Source organism: Halyomorpha halys, unplaced genomic scaffold (assembly GCF_000696795.3).
Source record: "Halyomorpha halys isolate HHAL.00 unplaced genomic scaffold, Hhal_1.1 Scaffold893.1, whole genome shotgun sequence".
Lineage (NCBI taxonomy): Eukaryota > Metazoa > Arthropoda > Insecta > Hemiptera > Pentatomidae > Halyomorpha > Halyomorpha halys.
The window spans coordinates 225,784-241,143 of NW_027114935.1; the positions used below are offsets into that span (position 1 = coordinate 225,784).

The 15,360-nt window shown below is 35.0% G+C and overlaps 1 protein-coding gene across 1 annotated transcript in view; it reads right to left on the reverse strand.

The window, feature by feature from the left end:
* Positions 1-4,299, reverse strand: part of Amnionless (amnion associated transmembrane protein) — a 30,944-nt gene extending 26,645 nt beyond the window's left edge. Inside the window, exon 1 of the mRNA XM_067052025.1 lies at positions 4,112-4,299. The gene's annotated coding sequence lies outside the window, so the exon portion shown is untranslated. The remainder of the gene's footprint in view (positions 1-4,111) is intronic.
* Positions 4,300-15,360: the final 11,061 nt, after the last annotated feature.

Consider the following 15,360-nt stretch of genomic DNA (forward strand, 5'->3'; position numbering starts at 1 on the left):
TTAAAATTTACAACTGTATATTACATATTATATTTAGTAAATATGATCTTAGTTAAAATTGAGTGTTACAGGCGTGTAGAGCAACTACCCATTGGTAGCACTCTAATGACATTTTACATTACCTGGTCTCGTGGCCACCTTCTTTTCAGGCGCCCGGATGGAGGACTGTCAGGAATGGAAAAGGAAACAAGGTTAGAAACTTAGCTGTAAATTAAATCTGAAAACTATAGCTAAATTAAGGGTAGTTGTTATGGGAACTGAACTAGGAGGTAAGTTGTTATCTGTTTCCACTTATTCTTGTAACTAAATCAGCCACAACTTTTTTTAGTTATAAATTCATTAGGTTTCGTAGTAGCTAATAATTAGTTAGTTAGTTAACTATAATATCTACTACTAAATAATGAATAACGTTATAATTCACTCACTCACTATTGAGCGCTACAGACTTAGATGGGACAGGGCCTCTGCCACCGTTCTTCCCCATGCTTCGTGGTCTCCAGCGTGACTCCTCCAATTTTCGATTCCCATCCCTCTCGAATCATCCAACCACTGACGCCTGGGTCTTTCCCTTTTCCTAATTCCTCCTGGTGCATTTAGTATCCTTTATCCTAGGCTGCCTACAGGACTCCACCCTTTCTACATTTCCTAACCATCGCAGCCTGCTCTTCTTAATAGCACAGAGGGTATCAAGGGTACAATTCTATTAGTTCAGCATAGCTTCTTCACCTTTTCTTTAACGGCTCCAAAGATCTTTCTCAGGACTCTTCTCTCCCAAACCAGTACAGTCAGCAACAGCTCTTCTGTTGGTTAGAGCCCACGTCTCACTACCATACATTACCATGGCTAATTATTGTTTTGTACAACAAAAGCTTTGCTTTCCTGGAAAGACTTTTGTATAGGAGAACTTTTTGCATGGCATAGAAACATCTGAATCCGACTACCATTCTGCCCTTAATTTTGACTTCTAAATGGTTCTCCGTCACAACTCCTCCCAGGCACATGAAAGTTGTCAGCTGCAGCTTTGAAACGTGTTGTCCTCTACATCCATATCTCTTCTGTCCACTGTCTAGAGGTTTTCATACATTTAGTCTTTTCACTATTTATAGTAAGTCCTAAATCCTGTGCTGCTCTCTTGAATTCTTCTACAGCACCGGCCAGTGCTGTTTTGGTTCTCTCTGTGAAGACTACACCATCCGCATAAGCCATGTGTTGTGTGAGCCCATTGTAAATGGTGCCACCCGGGTTTGTCCTTATTTTTCTAATGGCAACTTCTAGGGCGACATTGAACAGTACTGGTGATGATGGGTCTTCTTGTCTCAAGCCACTGTTAAGCTTAAAACTATTTGAGGTGCCCACTGGAGTTTTCACCTTGCAACTTTGTCTTTTCCAAAGTCATCTTTGTTAATCTTATTAACTTGCTAGGTATTCCCAGTGACTGCAATGCCTTTAGTAATTTTCCTCTGTCCACACTATCATTAGACTGTCGGAAGTCGGAATGCCTCGAGTATTCGCCTGATTGAGAACAGGTCGGTTGTTGACTGTCCCGGGCGGATACCGCTTGGTTGTTCGCTCCTCTCCATTGTTCTACAAATTGCTACCGATAAGATCTTGTTAACTGTTGGCAGGAGCACCTCAGCACACAGCACCTCTGTAATTTTCACATTCGAGTTTATTTCCTTTCTTATATGGGACTAAAATAGCTTCTCCCCAGCTGGCATTTTCTTCCATCCATATATCCCATATCACCTTGAAAATCTAATCCCAAGTGTCTTCCCTTGCTTATTTTATTATTTCAGATTCGTCGGGCCCTGAAGACTTATTATTTTCCAGGGACTAAATTATGTCCATATTTCCTTCTCTGTCCAGTGGAACCTCCTCATCAATATCGTCATCGTTGTTAGATTGGTGCACCTGGCGGAGTACATATTGCTTGTCTTAGGACTTAGAATTTCCCATAAAGTAATGGAGCCACCTATCTTTGATTTGTTCAGCCCCGATGATAAGGTTTTCACATTGGTCCAGGCACATTTCAGTCTGTTAAGTAAAGCTCTGTTTTAGCCATTTAGCGAAAATGCTCTTGGATCTCATCGAGTTTTCTTGCTCATTTACTCTTTTCTTATCTCGCATTATTCTTTTGGCATTGCTTCTTCTTTCGGAATATTCATCATATGTTCTGCAAGTTTTCCTTTGGAGCATTTTCATTCAAGCGTCATTCCTTTCTTTTATGGCTCTCTCACAATCCGCATCAAACCATGGGTTCCTGCTTCTAGTCTTTCTCTCTTCTAGAACTTCGCGTGCCGTAGTCATGATTGATTCTCTTAGTCTCTTCCACTTTTCTTTCACACCTAGTTCCCCTCCACACTCTTGACACCGGTACTGAAGTCTCTCTTGGTATTTATGCCTAGTAGCCCTTCCATCTCAAACCTACATGTTTTGCCTTCCGATATTCTCTGCCTCCGTGCTAAGTAATGGTTATATTATATATTATTTTCTCTGTAGCTTCGTGCGTCCGTTATGTGCGAGCAGTGCCGTGTGTCACCAGTATGTGGTCCAGCTGTCTTCTGGTTCTTCTTTGTGGAGAAAAATAGTGGCCTATGCTGCCCGGTTGTGGATCTATATATTTCTTCCTTGTCTATCTGTACATTGGGTAATTTGGGTGTCGTACTGCGGTATCTCATCATACATCTTAGCCAGTTGGGCATAGAACGCTTCCTTGTCTATCTCATCTGCATCTTCACATGGGGCATGTTTGCTTATCGTTGATATATTCGAGAATATACCCTTCAATCTAATTTAGCAAATCTTGTCATTGAGGCAGTTATATCCTAGTAGTGTATGTCGGGTACTTTTCTTTATCATAAATCCGGTACCCCTCCGATTCTCCTGAAAACCACTGTTTATTATTAAATACTTTTCAAGTGATACCATTTCAGTATCACCCCATCGGATTTCCTGAAGCGCCTCCTAATCTACATTTTATTGCTCCAGCACTGATTCCAACGTTTCGCTTGGCACCAGCTGTAATTTACTCTGAACATTCCAGGTACTGATTCAGAGTCCATGTCCTTGATTATTCTTCCTCCTCTCTTTCCTTCCTGAAATTTCTTCAAGACTTGGTGTTTGTTGGGACTACCCCCCTCCCCTCCCCGAATCCGAATGGGCCCTTCTGGGGAATACATTTGGGTTTTTAACGTTGTAATTAAAATTCAAAAATACTAGTATTTTAGATGCTCAATTTGAGATTTAATTTTGTATTTGTATTAAGATAATTTCTCGAATTTTCATTTCCCTTTACTCTTGACACCCATTCGCTTTATAAAGGTAAACTAAAAGAAAAACAAGTGTGAACATTTTCCGAATTCACTTATCATTTAATATCTCGTGATCGACTGGAAGAACTTTGTGGTGCGAACGATTTTCCAACTGTTTAAAAGTAGATTAAAAAAAAATGTGTATGAATTTATTTGTAAGAAGAATACATATTCAAATTTTCAATAAAACACATTGCTATAAAGTTAAAAAAGGATGTGATTGTAATTATTATTTTTTTCAATTTTTAAACAAAGAAATTTTCTAATGTATTCAATTGAAATACTTTTAATATAATAGTTTAATAAAAGTACAAAGATAAAATACGAGAGTCTTCCAAGTTTAGAGAACACTCTCAAGAAAATAATTAGTTGTTAGCTATTTTCGACAGATGAAGCTAAAGTTAATTAGTTCTCAGTACTTAGTTCCCAGTTGTTATCTATAGCTAAAAAGGTCATTAGTGTTTCATTTGAGCTTGCAGCTGACCTCGCAGTAAAAAATATGTCTAGCCAAGAGTTACTTAACTGTATTTTTATCTCAACTAATTCTGCGACTAACTAGGAGTTGTCTAGTTACATTAGCCAACTAAAGATAAGCTAGCCAATGCCCAATTGCGAAGGCAGGGATCGTTAAATCCGCTTTTTAGACAAACATAGTTTCAGTAAACAAATTTCGTTGTGACATTAAAAATCATAGTTCACTGGTTATAAGCCGGGAAGGAAAGCTTTGCAGCGACCGAGCACCTAGCGTTAGTTCAATCTCCCTTGAGCTTTGTAAATAAATAATGAACAATTCTACTTACTGTCCCTTTAATTGTGATTGAGGACACAGGCAACTCGAAAGGCGGCAGGACGACGTAGTAGGTGGAACCTGGAGGAAAGATGACATCGTCCGTGGGACAGGGAACCTTCTCCAAATCGGGGATCGCAGGGCTGGACAAAGACCAGCTTTCGGGGTTCAGCCATTTCGAAGGAAGGTCCTTTCTCCATTCGTTAACTGAAATAGAGTTCAAGCCATGTCAAATAACAATGTTAATTTATCCATCTCTTTTATTTTTTTATAGTTTATGTTTATATGTTAATTAATGGCTATTTACAGTATAAAATATAGTTTCTCGTAAAATAACAACAGGATTAGAATTTAATGTATAATGGCTTCCTGTCATAGAGCAATATAGGCAATAAAAATAACTTATTTCACCTCAATTTGTTATTAATTTAATAAAAATTATACTTTAGTTAATAATTTTCGATAACGAAATAACTACGTAGATAATACATTCAAATGAGTTACGGTTAGCCCCGTGCAATAACTTTTTTTTTTATATTTATTTATTGCTATTTACAACTGTACATTATAATACATTTAGTAAATGTGATCTAAGTTAAATTGGAGTGTTACAGGCGTGTAGAGAAACTACCCATTGGTAGCACTCTAATGACATTTTACATTAGCTGGTCTCGTGGCCATCTTCTTTTCAGGCGCCTCGGAGGATTGTCAGGAATGGAAGAGAATGCAAGATTAGAAACTAGGGAGTTTGAGTGGTTAGAGAGTTTATAATGGAAGGAGTGATATCTGGTTCGGGCTAGATCGGTTACATAGGGAACATTAAGGTCTTTATGTATGATTTATTTGTGACAAGGAGCATTGAGAATTTTACGAAGGATTTTGGATTGTAAGGATTGAATACGAGAGGAATTCGAAGGTTTAGTGGAGCCCCAAAGCTCAACTCCATATGTCCAGATTGGCGTTATTTCAGTCATGTAGATCAGACTTTTGTAATGTGTTGGAAGTTTAGACCGTTTGTCTAGTAAGTGCTGTAATAGTCGAAATCGATGTGCAGTTTCCTGTCTTTTCAGTCTGGTGTGAGGATTCCAGGTTAATCGCTTGTCCAAATTTAGTTCAAGGTAGCGGATCTGTTCGACAGTGGTAAGAGTAACATCATTAAATGAAACTGTAGGGCAGTCAGTAGGTTTACGACGAAGGGTAAAGGTGATTTGATGGGATTTGTTGGAATTTATCTTAATCTTCCAATTACGATACCAATCTTCGAGGGCTGTGATATGGGATTGGAGATTTTGGGATACAATTAATGGGTTATTATTCACAGCGAGCACACATGTGTCATCGGCATACGTGGTGAGGATAGTGTTTGGATTGGTTGGAATGTCAGCTGTATAGACGGTGTAGAGGATGGGACCAAGGATACTACCTTCAGGCCGTGCAATAACTAAAAAAAAAAAAAACTAACTCTCTATATATAGTTTTGTCCAATGTTTACAAAGGGAGATAGGTATAATGGCCGATATCCGGTGTCATCATACCTTAAATCCATTTAAGGTATAATCCTTCCTACCAGTTTACGAACACTCCTCGTAAACGTGACTGGACAAAACAAAAATATATAAAATATATGTACAAGAAAATATAAATAAATATATAATTAAAAAAATAAATTCAATCCTACATGGCATTAGCACTACAAAATAAATAATAAACCAAAAGCCCGAGAATATTTCCTACATACGAAAATATCTTAGTAGTCTCCACAACGCCCTATTAGTCCAAATTGTAACTAATAAGTTTCATTTATGTCTACCATTTGTATGTGTCATTTTGGCACCGATCAACAGATGTCATCTGGTCGGATAATATTTGACGTAATTTCTAAATGAATAAACAAATAAAAAATTTTTAAAAAAATTGACGACTATTTATAAATTACTTTGCCGAACTTTTAAACTTAAAATATTTTATTTAAAAAAATACTACAATAAATTGCCAAATTCGTAAGATGATCCTTACACCATTAATTTATTCCAATAATCATAAAATGAGTTAAAACGAAAACAAAATAAACCATTATTCTATCGGGACTAACTCCAAATAGTCTTATTTCTTCTTCACAAAGGAGAAAAAGAAATAGAAGGCAAGTAATCTGAAATCGGTTTAGGAACTGCATCTAAGCGGAAAATAAGACGAGTAAGAAGCGGTATTTACGTCAAACTTATCACAAGTCCAGTCCAACTTCCCTCAGAATTTTCCTCTTTTCTTGAAGCTGGCTCTTCTCTGCGTTTAGCAAATCAGTTTACGGTTGCCCAATTTCCCTTTCGTCAATCTTAGGCTTAGGAATATTGGCTAGGCCCTTGAGGTGAACGGAAAATAGACATGAATTAAAAATAATTCTTACATCTGAAACTGCGGATATAACTTCTTTTAGTTATTTCCTCTCATCTTATAGATTTAACGATTTAAAAACTAATGCAGCCCTCTGAAGTTTCTTTTAAATACAACAATAAAAATTTTTTTTCAAGTTCTCTTGTCCCACAGTATCTTTCAATAATACCCCCACTTATTCCTATCGAACACATCCGTTACTTAGGACTACATATGGACAAACGACTGATATGGAATCCGCAAACAAGACTGAAAAGACAGGAAACGGCTCGTTGATTTCGACTATTACAACATTTACTAATCAAACGGTCTAAACTTCCAATCCATTACAAAAGACTGATCTACACGACTATTATAAGCCCTATCTGGGCATACGGAGTTGAGCTTTGGGGCTTCACTAAATCATCGAATTCCTCCCGAATACAAACCTTCCAAAATCCTTCGTAAAATGCATAATGCTCCTTACTTTGTCACAAATCAAGTCATCCCATATGTTGCCGATTTGGCTAGAATCAGATACCAATCCTTCCATGACAATCTTCCTAACCACTTGTTTCTAATCTGGCTTCTCCTTGATTACTGGATTATTAGCACCTAGGTGTCTGAAAAGAAGATGGCCTCGAGACCTCGAGTTCTATCGATGAGTTGTTCTCCACATGTTTGTATCATGTCATTATATCACCAACAGCAAATTTACTTGTTGTACATATTTTTATACAGTTTGAAATAACATATATAATATAATAAATAAATTATAAAAGAAAAAAAAAATGTGTAGGGTTAGATCAATCTCTGTTACTGCATTTGATTAGATTAGATTTTTATTCAGGGCGATCAACATCTAGGTTATTACACTCTTTTTACTTTATTTATCTTCTTGTCTTTGACATTTGATAGTTGAATGTAGACTATTTACTTTTTACACTGGTCGATATTGGTGGATTATATTTTAGTATAAAGTTGACTTTCTTTCAGAAATTTTATTATTTTGTCTATGGATTCTGCTGAGTGTTTAAGGGCCAATTTTCTTGTACGAGGAATTTTATTATTTTCGAAGGCTTGACGAAATGATGAGCATTCTTCAATTATATGCTTTATCGATAATGGGGACTGGCAGGTTTGGCATATAGGTTGGTCATCTTTTGTGATTAATTGGAGGTGTGTTAATTTGGAATGTCCTATTAACATTTGACATTTCTTAGTTTATTAGTGAGTGGTAAGTCAGCCCACATTGAATCCGAAAAAGTTGGGATGTTTCTGTTTCTTAAAAATTCCTTTATATGTTTCGGCTCGTAAATTTGGAGTGGTGGATCGGCATAGGCCACTACAGCAGCCCTGTTATATTTGGCTCCAACAGTTTGAGCTGTGTATACTGAGAAAAGTACTGTATTGCCCTAGATCCCTGGAGTACTCCACAGCTAAGTGGGATATCAGGACCTCTCCTGATACAACTTCGCTGACTCCCGAAATAGAATAAAGAGTTGTTCTGGGAATTACTCAAGTAAATTCCATTTTAGCAGAACAGTTGTACTTAGCAATGAATAATCACATAATGGCTTGGTTCATTATTCATTTTAATTAATTAATAAATATATTAAAACCCTGGGCGGTATTCCGGGAAAATGTGGTGTTGTGGTATTGTCGGCACTAATATGCCTCTCGTTGTGAAAATCGTATTCTCTTTCAATTGTATTCCTCTTCCACTCCATTCCTCTGGCTTATATATTTTTTAATGCTTCCTCCCAACATTTTCTTCCTCCATCTACCTGCGTTCCTTATTGACATCACCTGACCAAATGATTATCTTCTATGACTATAAATAAAACGTTTACTTGGAAATTCGCTCTCATTCTGTGAATTAAGAATCGCTATTGTCATTAATATTATTTATCAGCTATTATTATAAACAGTCTTTAATGGCTATTCTTATAAACGTTTTATTAAGGTAAACCTAACTGGCTGCTTTGAGGACCAGAGGAAATGAACTTGGTCTCTTTGAGCAAATGATATGTTTCTATTATATCACTACTAAAGGCAAGGACTGATCATTAGGCAGACCAAACTGTCGCCTCACCGGGCACCCCCTCTGTCCAACTAATTTATCTTTAACACTTGTCAGTTCCTACAGACATATCGCTTCCCTCCTACTACCTTTCTCCTCTACTTGCTTAGATCTCACTGGTTACCTCCCCAATTACCCGATGAATCTGCGATATTATTCGGCTTCCTTAAAATTTCCTCCTACTAATTTTAAGATATCCAATTAGATTAATTCTTACAATCCGCACAAAATTTGATTGGGCAAAGTCTTCCCTTACCAGTTTTACATCCTCTTCCTATATCTTCTTTTATGTTTGTATATATGTATTCTAAGGGCCAGAAAACCAAAACAGTTATTAAGCTTAAAATATGAACAAACTTCAGCCTTCAGCTGAGTTCTTCCTAGTTTCTAAGAAGCTTGTTTTAATGTTAATGTAACATTGTATATTACAGTAAAAAGTAATTATTTATTAGGTCTTTATTTCACGTAGAATTCCTTAAGGTGCGGTATTCGCTATTGTCGCGGTGGCCCGTCTTGTTATAAGATCTATTTTCCGAAGGAACCTCATCTCGGAATTCTGCAGTAGTCGTACAATGTCGTAAGTGTCCAAGATACGCAAGGATACGTCAGAATAGAGACAGAAGTGTTTTTGTACACCGCCACGTTTGTTCTCGTTGACACCTCTCATCTCTTCATGAAGCCCCACTTTTAACACCACTCCAGAATTTCAGTATTTCCCTGATCTCAATATTTATAAGCATTTTTTTTTTTTAATAATTTATTTATTGTTAATTACAACTGTATACACATATATACTACAAGTAAACTTGCTGTAGGTGACATAGTGACATGATACAAACATGTGGAGAATCTACCCACTGATAGAACTCCAATTACATTTCTAGAGGAGAAGATCTCGTGGTCATCTTCTTTTCAGACGCCTAGGAGGATTATTAGGTAATGAAGGAGATGCCAGGTTAGAAAAAATTGGGTTTGGGTGGTTGAGAAGTTTATCGAGAAGAAGATACCATGGAAGGAATGGTATCTGGTTCTGGTCAAATCGGCAACATATGGAACATTGAGGTCCTGATGGATGACTTGATTTGTGACAAAGTAAGGAGCATTAAGGATTTTACGAAGGGTTTTGGACTGTAAGGATTGGATTCTGGAGGAATTTGATGGTTTAGTGGAGCCCCAAAGCTCAACTCCGTATATCCAGATAGGCCTTACAATAGTCATGTAGATCAGTCTTTTGTAATGGAATGGCAATTTAGACCGTTTGTCTAGTATATGTTGCAATAGTCGGAATCTACGAGCAGTTTCTTTTCTTTTTAGTCTTGTATGAGGATTCCATGTCAGTCGTTTGTCGAGATGTAGTCCTAAGTAACGGATTTGTTCGACAGAAATAAATGGGGTATTATTAAAGGATACTGTAGGGCAAGAGGTCATGGGTTTACGTCGAAGGGTAAATGTTATTTGGTGGGATTTATTGGAATTTATTTTAATCCTACAGTTTTGGCACCAGTGTACTCTTAAATATTGAAATTTATTCAGCAGCTCTTTTCTTCTTCTTTTTTCATTTATAGGGGGGACCATATACCAGTCATGATCCTGGAGCTTTCCGATCTGATATAGTAATAAAATAAAACTGAGATAAAATTCGTAAATAAAAAACTCTGATGGACACCTGGTGGATTCTATAATTTAGGACTCATCACCATTTCGACCTGGATCACCTTCCATAAAAAGGATAATAGGCTATCCTCCCCCCTCCAAGATAATGAGCACTAAATGGAATACGGTCCCAGAATGAGAGTTTGTAAGCGTAAAATTTCTGGCAAAGGAGCATTAAAGTCAATGAATATCAGCCTTAAGAGAGGTTTTATTATCCTAACCATGCTTAAATAGAAATAAATTATTTCAAAGTTAGAGGAGTTCAAAGTCATCTTCTCGGCAATTTTTTTTTCTACTGATACAATTGAATCTTTTTTAACATTTATAAGAATACTTGAATATTTTTCCTAATGCCGGTTTCATTTCTTTGTAAGTAAGTCCCCTCTATTTTTTCAAATATTTATTTTGTCAATTATTTCTCCCATGATTAGTCGTGGATAATGGGACGAGGTTTTCTTCATCTAATATGTAGCTAGATCATATGATGTTTTAAAACAACTATTTAACAGTCATCTCTTAGAAAAACAAAATTATTTAAAACCTGCTATATCGGATAATATGTCAATATCCAAATATTGAATTTGGATAATATATGCAAACATAGTCCAAAATCAATGACAATATGGGTATTCATGACGTTGTAAAAATGTAAAAAGTTTTAACATGCTAAATGTTAAACGTAGAGGATTGTTAACAGCTTAATTTAAAGTCAATATTACGCCGAATGTACATGTTTGCCACTTGCCGCAAATCCAAGACTTGTTAAAAGCTTGGTAAATAAAGGAAGTAACTAAGGTCGGTACCCGCTTGTTTTGTTCTTCTGACTTTTGTCGGTTATTATATTCGTCCTAATCTATTTTCATTATAAAAAGTAACACAAGATGAAGATATGAAAGGAAACATAAATATCAGGAAATTAGGAGATAGATGATAAAAATTCATATAAATGGTAACCTATAAATCCAACATTCATTCAAGCTTTGTTATCAAACACTAATCATTTTAATTAGTCAAACAAATAATGCCTTTATAAACTTATATTTGGGCTGTTATAAACCTATTTTATAATAAACAAATAAATTGATAATTAACCAGATTTTAAACAATAAATCCATACTGGATCGTTGGAGTTTTAAAATAAACAATCCTAAACAAGAGTTAATTACTGAATTCAACGGCTGGATAAATTCTTTATTTAATTAAAATACCAAAGTACTCATCCGATGGCAAACAAATGTAAAATGAAAATACACGTGTAGAAGCCTGATTTGTGCCCAAAACCGACACTCAACAGGTCCGCCACAAATTTAAGCCAACTTATACCAACCAATCCAAATACCCCATCTACACGCTTGAGCATACGCTAGTTTGCCTAAGTTTGGTAAAAATGTGGAAGCACCTTCATATGTTAAATACATATAGGAGCTCCTAGTGGATTTTTTTCGGCAGATTGTTTTGTAAACTTTGCAATCTTTATTAGATAATAAAATCTCTAATAGCTTCGTCACATCATATTTCCCTCACTTCATTCACTTGTTTCTTATTTCCTCTCCTAGTTTATATTCATTACGTTATAAGAGTTTAAAAAGCAGCAAAACAACACAAACCAAAAACGAACTACGAGCAACTAACGTATCAAAACAACAGTGTGTAGCTCAGCTGGTCTGTTGCGTGACGTCACTCTCCATTTATCAGATCTACAATATCGTTTCAAAAAAAGGAAATTTTTCTTTATTTAACACAACTTTTTCCATTTATCACAATGGAACATGTTAAATGATGATGACTACCTAAAATATGAATTCAATGTCTATTTCTTCAAGAAGCAATAGGGTTCAATTTCTTATACAGTGATACAATTTTTCCATTAACAAACATTGCTTTATTCTTTTCTTTTAATTATAGTTTTTTATTTTATTGAACACAAAACTTCTAAATAGCCATATGCGAATATCAGAAATAAATAAAGATCCATTAATGAAAATAAAAACAAGAACATTCACAAAATATCTGATTCGGGCTAGATCGGTTACAAATATTAAGGTCTTGGTGGATGATTTTATTTGTGACAAAGTAGGGAGTATTAGGGATTTCACGAAGGATTTTGTATTGTAAGGATTGGATATAATTATACATTAGTGGAGCCCCAAAACTCAACTCTGTATGTCCAGATAGGCCTTATAATTGTCATGTAAATCAGTCTTTTGTAATGAATTGGAAGTTTTGACGGTTTGTCTAGTAAGTGCTGTAATAGTCGAAATCGACACGCAGTTTTCTTTCTTTTCAGTCTTGTGTGAGGATTCCAGATTAGTCGTTTGTCCAGATGTAGTCCAAGGTAGTGGATCTGTTCTACATGGGTAAGAGAAACATTATTAAAGTATACTGTAGGGCAGTCGGTAGGTTTGCGACGTAGGGTAAAGGTGATCTGATGAGATTTATTTTAATCCTCCAATTACGACCATTCTTCGAGGGCTAGATGATATGGGATTGAAGAGTTTGGTATGCAATTAAAAGGATATGTAAAAGAGGACCACTCCTTGAGAAAATTTCAATAATAAAGAAAAAAGAATGTAAGATTTCTTCTTATAAAATCTTTAGACAATAGGACTATACGATAGATATTACTAAAAAAAGTATTATTGTTATTGTTACATGATTAATTTTAGAGACATTTGTTAAATTAATAGAAAATAAAGATTTATAACAGCTATTAAGTCAGATTGTACTGTGTTTTCAAGAATATCCCGAGGGTAGGTAAAACCCCCGAAATGTTGGGAAAAACTATTTTATTAGAAGAAAAAATAAACGAATATTGTTATTGGAAGAATTTTATCTCTGTATAAGTAACAACCTAAAAAATGAAGTTAATTTTTTTTTAAATACATAATTCCAATTATTAAGTAGATTTTACTTTATAAAGGTGTAATTTCTTGTTCCACCTCCTTTAGTAAACATTGTAAAAATTTAATCATAATCTAAACTTAATAATGCCCGTTAATGCAAGAATTCAAGTTGGTATCAGAAATCGAAAAACAGTAGCAAATAAAACAGAAGACTGGTGATACATGGTAAGGCAAATTTCGAATCGATAACTGGTTCGTAAGGCCAACTAATAATAATAATTTTTATTTAGTGAACTTGCTTCTATGGGTATGAAGTTACATAAGTTAGTCGATATACAAAAATATCCTAGGTAAATCACATGCAACCACCTTATCTGACACACAAATAATTTTATCTTACATCAAAAATATAGGTTACTAGCAGACTCAGCAATGCTTCGCTATTGCTTTATTTGAGGATTTATATACATTAATTGAACACTATTGAAACTCTGATATCAATTAATATATAGATAAAGCGATAAGACAGTAACAACATAAATGGTAACAGCTAACTTCACTGCATAACAGTTAATACTGGTTAGACAATTTGATTATCTATGATATTATCATACATGTACTACATAAAATATGAATAATTTTTATATAATAGCCCTCATCATGCTTCAATATTAGTACTATATTGTAACAATTCAGAATAACGGACCTATGGAAGGGTGGTAAAAGATTTTTTAGGAGTGAAATAAAGTAAATATTCGTTTTTAGAACCTCAAGAAATCCTTAAATAAAAATTTTCAAACATCACTACGTCAGTTCTAGTTGTAACTTTGTCAGGTGTAAATTGTAATTGTTAATATTTAATTGTAATTGTAATTGTAAATTTCTCACTTTGTAATTTCAACTGTATGAACTTGCCAATTGTAATCAATGAATTAACTTCGACATGACTCAACCAATCTACACCAAACTTGGCAATGGTTTAGGGCTATATAAAAACCGTATCTAATTAAACAAATTAGAACCGCATATATAAAATAAAACGTATACAAAGTTTTTCTTTACGAATATTTCGCCCTTATAAGCGCATTAAATTTAAACTTTGTTAATGTAGGTTAAAAAAAAAAATGAGACGTTCAGCTTTCCAACGTTTGTATGAAAGTAGGAATTGGATAAGATGCAAAGGAGTTATAAACGATTATATGAACAATGTTTACCAGAATTTAAAAAAAATAAATTAATGTGAAACATTTCTAATTTTGAATTTCTTTTAAAATTGGTATTTGAGGGTTTCAGACGACGTTAAAAATTAATATGATTTGCTTTCTAATTAAAATTTTGTTGACCTGCCTTACTGAAATCCTCATTTTTTTTTTCGTGAATGAAAAAACATTTAATAGAATCAGTTTGTTTTTCTTATTCTTCCGAAAGAGAAAACTCGATTGGCATATATAACCATGAAGAAAATGTTTATTTTTTTTTTTTTTTATAAATTATTTTTTACCAAAAAAATCGGGCCAGCCTATAACCTTCCCGTGAAAATCCTGAACATTTAGCAAAAAGCACCCTCACAATCGACAAGACAGTGCATAAAGTAGAAACAAACAAATATTTATTTTTATATATTAGATACATTATATAAATTTATTTAAACTAGCAGTGTATATGTAACAAAATATAGTCTCCGAAATATAAGGCTGTGGTGACGTTAGCAAATGGTACAGCCTTGACCTGATTCTGTTGTTTCAAGAATCAACTTTTCCCTGACCAGAAAGTGAGATCCCTGTAGAGTCAAGCAAGGTGGAGGGTGGAGTTCACTATGCTTCTTTGGGAGGAATGACGATGGCGTCAGTCTCAGCCTTCACTCTTGTGGAACGCTTCTAAGTTTTACTGATGGTTCTTGATGATAAAAGACTCGACCTGTCTGGCTGGCGAATGGTACAAAATTATCCATCGTTATATCATTTTGCAATAAATGCAAGACAATCCTCCTAGATATTGAGTATGGTCTCGTAACTTTCTTCCAAAGTACAGCAATTGGGACTACTAACCCATATTTTAAACACTAGGCATATTCTCTATACACAAAATTGCAATACAAGTGTTAACTAAAATTTACAAGGCACTAAACACATATTCTCGCCCTCAATGGCCAATGACCGAAGAGTTAACCAGAAGGCCGACAAGACCACTACTAAATCATAATCATAGCTAGCAATCAATCGCCAGAGCAAGCCCACCCGTTCCTAGGGATGGGATATCGAAAGCAAAATATCGATATCGATATCCATATCGATATCGGATAGCAATATCGATATC